Source organism: Monopterus albus, unplaced genomic scaffold, assembly GCF_001952655.1.
Source record: "Monopterus albus unplaced genomic scaffold, M_albus_1.0 scaffold101.1, whole genome shotgun sequence".
Lineage (NCBI taxonomy): Eukaryota > Metazoa > Chordata > Actinopteri > Synbranchiformes > Synbranchidae > Monopterus > Monopterus albus.
In genome coordinates, this window is record NW_018127981.1 from 1,000,375 (window position 1) to 1,007,284 (window position 6,910).

General features: G+C 40.6%; 1 protein-coding gene and 1 long non-coding RNA gene across 10 annotated transcripts in view; one reads left to right on the plus strand and one right to left on the minus strand.

Annotated features, from left to right (window-relative positions):
- The window catches only part of satb1b (SATB homeobox 1b), an 87,733-nt gene that overhangs the window by 6,524 nt on the left and 74,299 nt on the right, over nt 1-6,910 (minus strand). The gene's annotated exons all lie outside the window — the stretch shown is intronic.
- The window catches only part of LOC109965591 (uncharacterized), a 7,068-nt gene continuing 5,877 nt past the window's right edge, over nt 5,720-6,910 (plus strand). Inside the window, exon 1 of the long non-coding RNA XR_002275665.1 lies at nt 5,720-6,078. This is a non-coding gene — a long non-coding RNA (uncharacterized LOC109965591). The remainder of the gene's footprint in view (nt 6,079-6,910) is intronic.

A 6,910-nucleotide genomic window follows, 5' to 3' on the forward strand; every position in this document is an offset into this window, starting at 1 on the left:
TCTTGATTGGATCACGGAACTTGCCGCCCCTGCCGCTAAAGTGTTCCAACACAGTCCAGAAAACAAAAATCTAGGGCTCTTCAGTCCAGTGTACTCAGCGTTTTGTTGAAGATCATTAAGGGCTCTCTATAAATAAATAGAACAGGTATTTCAGAACAGGCCTAGTTACTGGCCAACACAGTATGCACTCACTCTGTTTCACAACAACTTGTGTTCAGCCAAGAAATGTTCTCATGTCACCATTTAAGCAGCGACAGGAACCAGACCAGTGATACCAGCAAGAAAGGCTCTGATGGGGTGATAATTATCACTCAGAGCAAAGCTACAGTCCTGTTAGAAACAGTGGAAATGGATTTGCTACTGTAGTAGAAAGATAGCACTTAGATTGTATGATTAGGTCTCGCACCTCTTATCAACAGGCAGACAAGCTGAGTTTAAAAGTGCCCAGCATCAAACAACAGACAGCCAAGTTAGTGAGAGTCTGGTTTAGAAGTGAACAGCGGACGCTGGTCGGTGGTCAGGATGCTCATGTTGCCCTGTGTCAGCTGCATGTGTAAATGCAGTTTCCAAACACATAAGCCAATGATTTGAAAGATTCCTCCCAATTAGTGGTGACAAATCAGTAAATACCTATTTAAATTTGCCACTTTCAGTGTCCCCACAGAATTTTATCTTGGGTGAAAACTGTGGTTGGCGGAAAAGCTTAACATTTGGTCAGTTGGTTAAAACATACATTACAATCGTCCATTACATGACAGTAGATTTATTGTCAATAATTTATCAACTGTCAATTAACACAAAAAAATGCCAAACGTTTTCTATTCCCAACTTCTTGGATGACAATTTGCTGCCTTTTCTATAAGGCGTAATCGCATAAGTGTAATCGCAAGGTGTCACATTTTAAATTGTGATATGCTTTATTTGTAAAACTTTTACATTTTTTTGACATTTTATTGACAAAACATTAAGTGTCATTTGACATATCACATTAATTTGGCAGAATTTTGTTTAAGCAACATAAATAAGAGCATTCAGACTTGAAAGTCTAAAAAGTTGAACCCTTGCAAATGAATAGCTAAAAAGCCTGTTCGGAAAACTATGATGCAAATGTTTACAGTTGTGTATGTCCTTTTAAATCCAGAATACTCCCATACCCATGACTTGTTTCTGATGTGAGAGTTTACCTTGTGTATTTTCCTTGGCTGCCACAGGCCCAGGCCAATTCTCATAGAAAATGTCTTGACACCCGCCCCTTTCACGCAACAGATAAAACTCTACTCTATCAAATGTGTCTGGCCACACCGAAACAGAGACATGCATATGAGACATGGAGTCGGTGTGGACTGAAGGGATCCAGCACTTTAGTAGCTTATGCACTGCTCACCTAGTCCCAGAATGCTAGCTGCACTGCCTGGCGCTTGTTGCCCAGTTTGAAAAGATCAGCACTTCACCAGAACTGTGTAAGGATAAGGATAATCACCTTTATTGGCCAAGTATGTTACACACATGGAATTGGTCTCTGGTACAGAACCAAGGCAGCCATCTGCGGCGCCAACTCAACTGATGGCTCTAACCATCAGGGGCAACTTGGGGGTTCAGTGTTCAGTATGTGGCGGGCTGTTAAAATAAAAGTCCACAAAACATCAGTTTACATTTTGCATGGATATCATCAAATCATGGGGTGTTTGATCAGTGAATCGATACAGATCAATGGATCGTTACACCCCCAGTAGTGAATAACATTAAAGTTTAGCATATAGTACATATCTATGTACACCTGGTAGAAATGTTCTACAATGTCTCACAGGTCTACATGTGCTCTATACTGTAATAGTAATACTAGTAATTGTCAGGTGCTTTGAAAAAATTTCTACAAGACAATGTTGTTTTTGTACCAGGCGGCAGAGTGACACCCTCAGGGAAGCTGGCTGTGACGGAAATCACATTTACTACACATTCAGATTTACAACACACTCAAAGACATTTAGACCAAAAACAAATATCAACAACCTTCTCACCTACTGAAGTAAACCAATTAATTTTCCCAACCTAGAATAAACCACAGAGTAAGTTGTGAAGGAGAGAGGCGGGCTATTTTGATGCTAAATACAACATCTCTCAGTTGAACTCACAGAAGCTGAAAACAGGTTCAACGAAGCACTATGCACCAACAGGCACAGGATTATCTTGCTATGTTGGCACACACCTGCGACAATATTGCACGATAATCCGCTGACTCTAGGTCATTATTTCTTAATTATTAATTTGTTTCAAATGACAGGACTAGAACCAAGAACCACTGGCCTTTTTTTGTTCTACAACAGACACAGATCTGACCCGAGCCTCCTGGGGCTTTGGGGTCATATAGTGTCAAATTAAAAGAGCAATAAACTCTTCAGCAGTCCATTGTATGGTCATCGTATAAATAGCAGCCGGGTGTTCTGATAAAAATATTTTCCTCACAACACAATAGTTGAATTCATGTGCGAGATTCACCCAGCTATGCAGTGCGGTACACCGTGTATGTGAGTGCTGCAGTCACAAGCTGCCAATGAGAGCATAGGCCTGCTCTGTCAGAGAACAGCCTGGTATTCACCGCCCAGCGCACCCACCCATTCACCACCACACTGCTGCTGCAGACACCTCCAACATGGAAGCTCAGAGAAGCGCCAGTGAACTGCTGTGAGACAGGGACAGCAGACAGAGAGACAGGCAGACAGAGGTCTGTCACACAGCCTGGCCAACACCTTCTCTCTAATCTCATCAGCCCAACCTCAGCCATAGCAAAAATAAATAAATAAAATAAGCCAACAGATGTCCATGAATTTGCCATTTGAGTTTTCTTCCTCAGATCACTTTGTTACCAGAAATACTGCTTCGGTTTTAACCCCAGAAACAGACTATGCAGTATGTTAAGTACCACTTGGTTTTGGACAAAAATAAAAAATAAAAAAAGGCCAAGATGACAAACACATCACAGATGAAGAAATGATTGTGGCCAGACAAACCTCTCTGTGTCTGCACAAGGGAGAGAGCTAAAACAAGAGGGGAGACAATGCATTATTGTCTTTCCTCCTCCTTGAACCTGGCAGAGGCCCAGCACTGGCAGACAACACTGCAGATAAATGCATCTGATAACGCGTTATGTTCAAACCTGTTTCTCTTCCTTGAGCAAGTCAACCTGTGCGCGTTCACCTTGCAATGTAACGCAGGCTGTGTTATAAATACATTACGCCGTGGTGGACACGACGTCCATCTGCTGACGACGGCGGAGTCTTGAATTGTTCCCGATGCTCAAGCATATGCCAATCCTCCACAACAATAAGCAATAATTGACTGCACAATTCAGGGCCAGATTTTTTTAGGGGGGAGAATAAGTCTTTATAAGCACAGAGAACAGCTCCGTGTACAAACTTCTTCAGCATAGTGTGAGGAAGATGGGGCAATGGAAATGGGGTCAGTGGCATTACCTGAACTGCAATGGCAGCAACAAACACTGCACCCTGTTCACAGACCTATCATGGCATCAAAATCCTATTTATTTGTCTATTAGTAATCTTTAATCTTCTTCTTTATTGTCTACACAGCCAGCTAAAGCTGCTCGCTGAACATACTGTATTCCATTTACTTTATACATTATACTGTGCATATATTATAGGAATAACAAGCAGAAATAACAACTTACAAAGGTGATTTTAGTGCTGTTTGTATAATCAGATAATAGCAGAGGTGAGCAAAGGCCTAAATTCCTTCAAAAATTTTGTTCTTTTATTAAGTGACAAGTGTTAACTCAAAATCTTGCTACCCTTCAACATAGGATTAAAGCCATTGTTTATTGTAGCACCACTGCAACACTACATGAATATGTCATGTTGTGTGGTGTATTCACTATATACCCAAAGTGTTAATATTATTTCATTTGCTGTGTGATAGGGAGATGATTACAACAAGGACATGGTTTGAGCTAAAAATGCCAACTAGCAAGATCTTAACATACAAACTTTCCTCACTACAGGAGAGGACAAGATGACTAAACTGTACAGTACAGTACATTCATTGCATACAGAAAGTAATCGTGTTTGCATTCCTTCATTCACTTACAGTGCACTGGAACTGGCTTTGCTAGATCACAAAATACAAATGTGTCTAGTGTTACTGGAAAGAAGCCTAAACCTAAGCCTTTTGTCAACATGAATGTAAAACGGTCTCTACATAGTTTCCATGTTTGCATCTAAGTTATTAAGGTGGACAAAGCCAAAGCTACAGCTCTGATACAGCTCAGTGCTGTAGAAAACCACACCTCGACTCATTTCCATCAGCTCTGGCGATTCAAACCCTCAAGTCACAAGTTCACCTCTCTAACCATTTCCCTCAATTCTCAAAACAAACAAAAAAAAAAACACCTGAATGTCAACAACAAAAAAGAACACAACATAACAGTAGGACGTTAAACATTTCACATGGCTGTAAAGAAAAAAGAATAATTTACAAACAAAGGACATTAACATTTTTCTAAAAATATACTGCTTTGTTTACACCATATCTAAGGCTGTTCACCAGATGGTGATCAAAAGACTTGAATTTATTGTTACGCCACATTTTTATTTCACCTCTGCATTATTTTTCATAACCTCACCATCTGATTCCAACTCACACGCCAGCCCTTAGCATTCATAAGGCAGACTACAGAACAGCTGGATCAGACGGACGTCTTTTTGAAATGACAGCCAGGCCCTCAGGATGACTGGATTTATCGCCACAGAAATGGACGATGAAATTTCTAGTTTTGATCAGTACAAATCATGAAGCTGCGTTTCTCCTAAGGAAGCTTTGGAGGATTAAAAACTGAGACATTCCAAATCACTTGAAAGTTGCCTTAAAAAATCCTTCTTTATTATTAAATCATGTTGATATGACTCTGATGTCTTGTCAGAGTGGATGCTTTCCAGATTGTGGTTGGCAGATTGTGTCACTATCCTCTTTTGTGAGGATGTCAGTGGCTGAGCTTTAGGAGTGAAATCTGAATCATACATGCCAAACAATTAGTCTCTCTTTGAGCTGAGACATGGAGAAGTTTTAGCCAAACAGTGAATGTTTTCTGAAGAGGGGTCATGACCTCTGCAGATACAATGAGTGAGTTGACAACAATAACAGACTGACAACTAACACGACACACATTGTGGAGGCAAGGCATGACTGTGCAGGAAATGGCCCTCTCTGTGTCAGCACTTGCTCCCAGAAACAATACCGACCAGTTCTGTGTGGCAGTTTACGTCATGGCTATCGAACCTATAAAGTGTGCAGGGAATTTTTGAGCAACCAAATAGAGGCAGATGGAGCATAAAGAATAACCAAAGGCAAATGACCAGTCCATCTAAAATGGAGCACATTAAACATCTGTGTGGTTACAGTTTTTTTAACCACATGGTTTGTTCTTTTTCAGCACTTCCTCACACACAACTGCACATAACACAGTAACAATAATATAAACTGGCTGGTGAAACCACAGTTGACTTGTGCTGGATTCGCAGCAGGAAGGGTTTTTCTCAAGAGTAGCATTTAAGAGACAAGAGAACATATCTAATTGGCATATCTACAAATTAGATATGAATCTTTCAGCATTTGCTCAGTATAGCACTAACAAAACATTTGCACAACAAAACATATTTGATCTCATAAGAAAGTAAAAATTCACTTTAACAATCAATAAATATTCCATGTTAGTGAGATGTTGTTCTCTTTGTCCAATAAAGCACTTCAGATTGTTTGTGTGTACAAAATGGGTGAACACTGAGTCAATGATGACGGTAAACTACATGTGCCTCCCTGTATCAAATATTAGTATTGTTGAAATTGCAGTGAAATCTAGTTTAGCCTCATGGTGGGCTGATATTTGGGTACCAGAGTTGTCTGCGCACTACACTGAATGTTCAAACACTGTTCTCCCTCCACAAATTTACCTCTCATATATAATCTTTTCAGTTCGATACTGCTGAGGCAGATGGAGGACGAATGCATAGAAGACAACAAACACACTGAAGATGATCTAGATATAAACAACAGCAGCGACATTACACGGTAAGCACCTACGTGGACTCTGATTCCATCAATTACAAGAGCTTGATTGAGATTTAATTCAAAGCTGGGGTTTAATTGCTAATATCAAAGCATAATTAAGCTGATAAATCATGACTGATCTTATTGAATTAGGGATTGAAATAGCAGGGAACCTGCAAATTGTCTATGTCAGCTAAATAAGTGTTCTTAATCGGCCTACAAGTTTGCCTCAGATGCTAATGAAACTGAACACATTTTCATGCCCATCAAGTATTCTGAAATAAAAGTTTCTACATGTAGTAGTTTGTTCAGTTCGATAGCTATGTGTCTTGTTCCACCTGTAAATGTATGTGAAAACACACACACACATACACACAAAAATTTATCCATGTACGTACATGGGTGAAAGGGCAACTTACAGTACATGCCCTTCTTTAAGCTCCATTTATGCAATACATTACATGATGTAGTTAGTGTGATGTGGAAGGAGAGACGGTCTCTCTTAGTGAGAGAGAGAGAGAGAGCGAGAGAGAGAGAGAGGAGATTGTGAAAGACAGAGGGAGAGCATTAATGCTAGCAACACCAAGTGCACACAAGCACCAGCACTTGGATAGGTCCTAATATCTCCCCATGCAATTCCCTCTCACTCACACACACTCCTGTATGCACACATACTCACACAGACACACACTCTCTCAGACTGCATCTGCTGGAGCTAGTGGCTGTAGTTAAATTGAAATATTTCCCGGCGTGTGTCAGAAGCATGCAGAATGGTAATTATGACAGATCTGATTAGGCGGGCCGAGTCGGGCGGCTCCCGGCTGCAGGTGGGACCTTTGGCATTCGTGCGTGG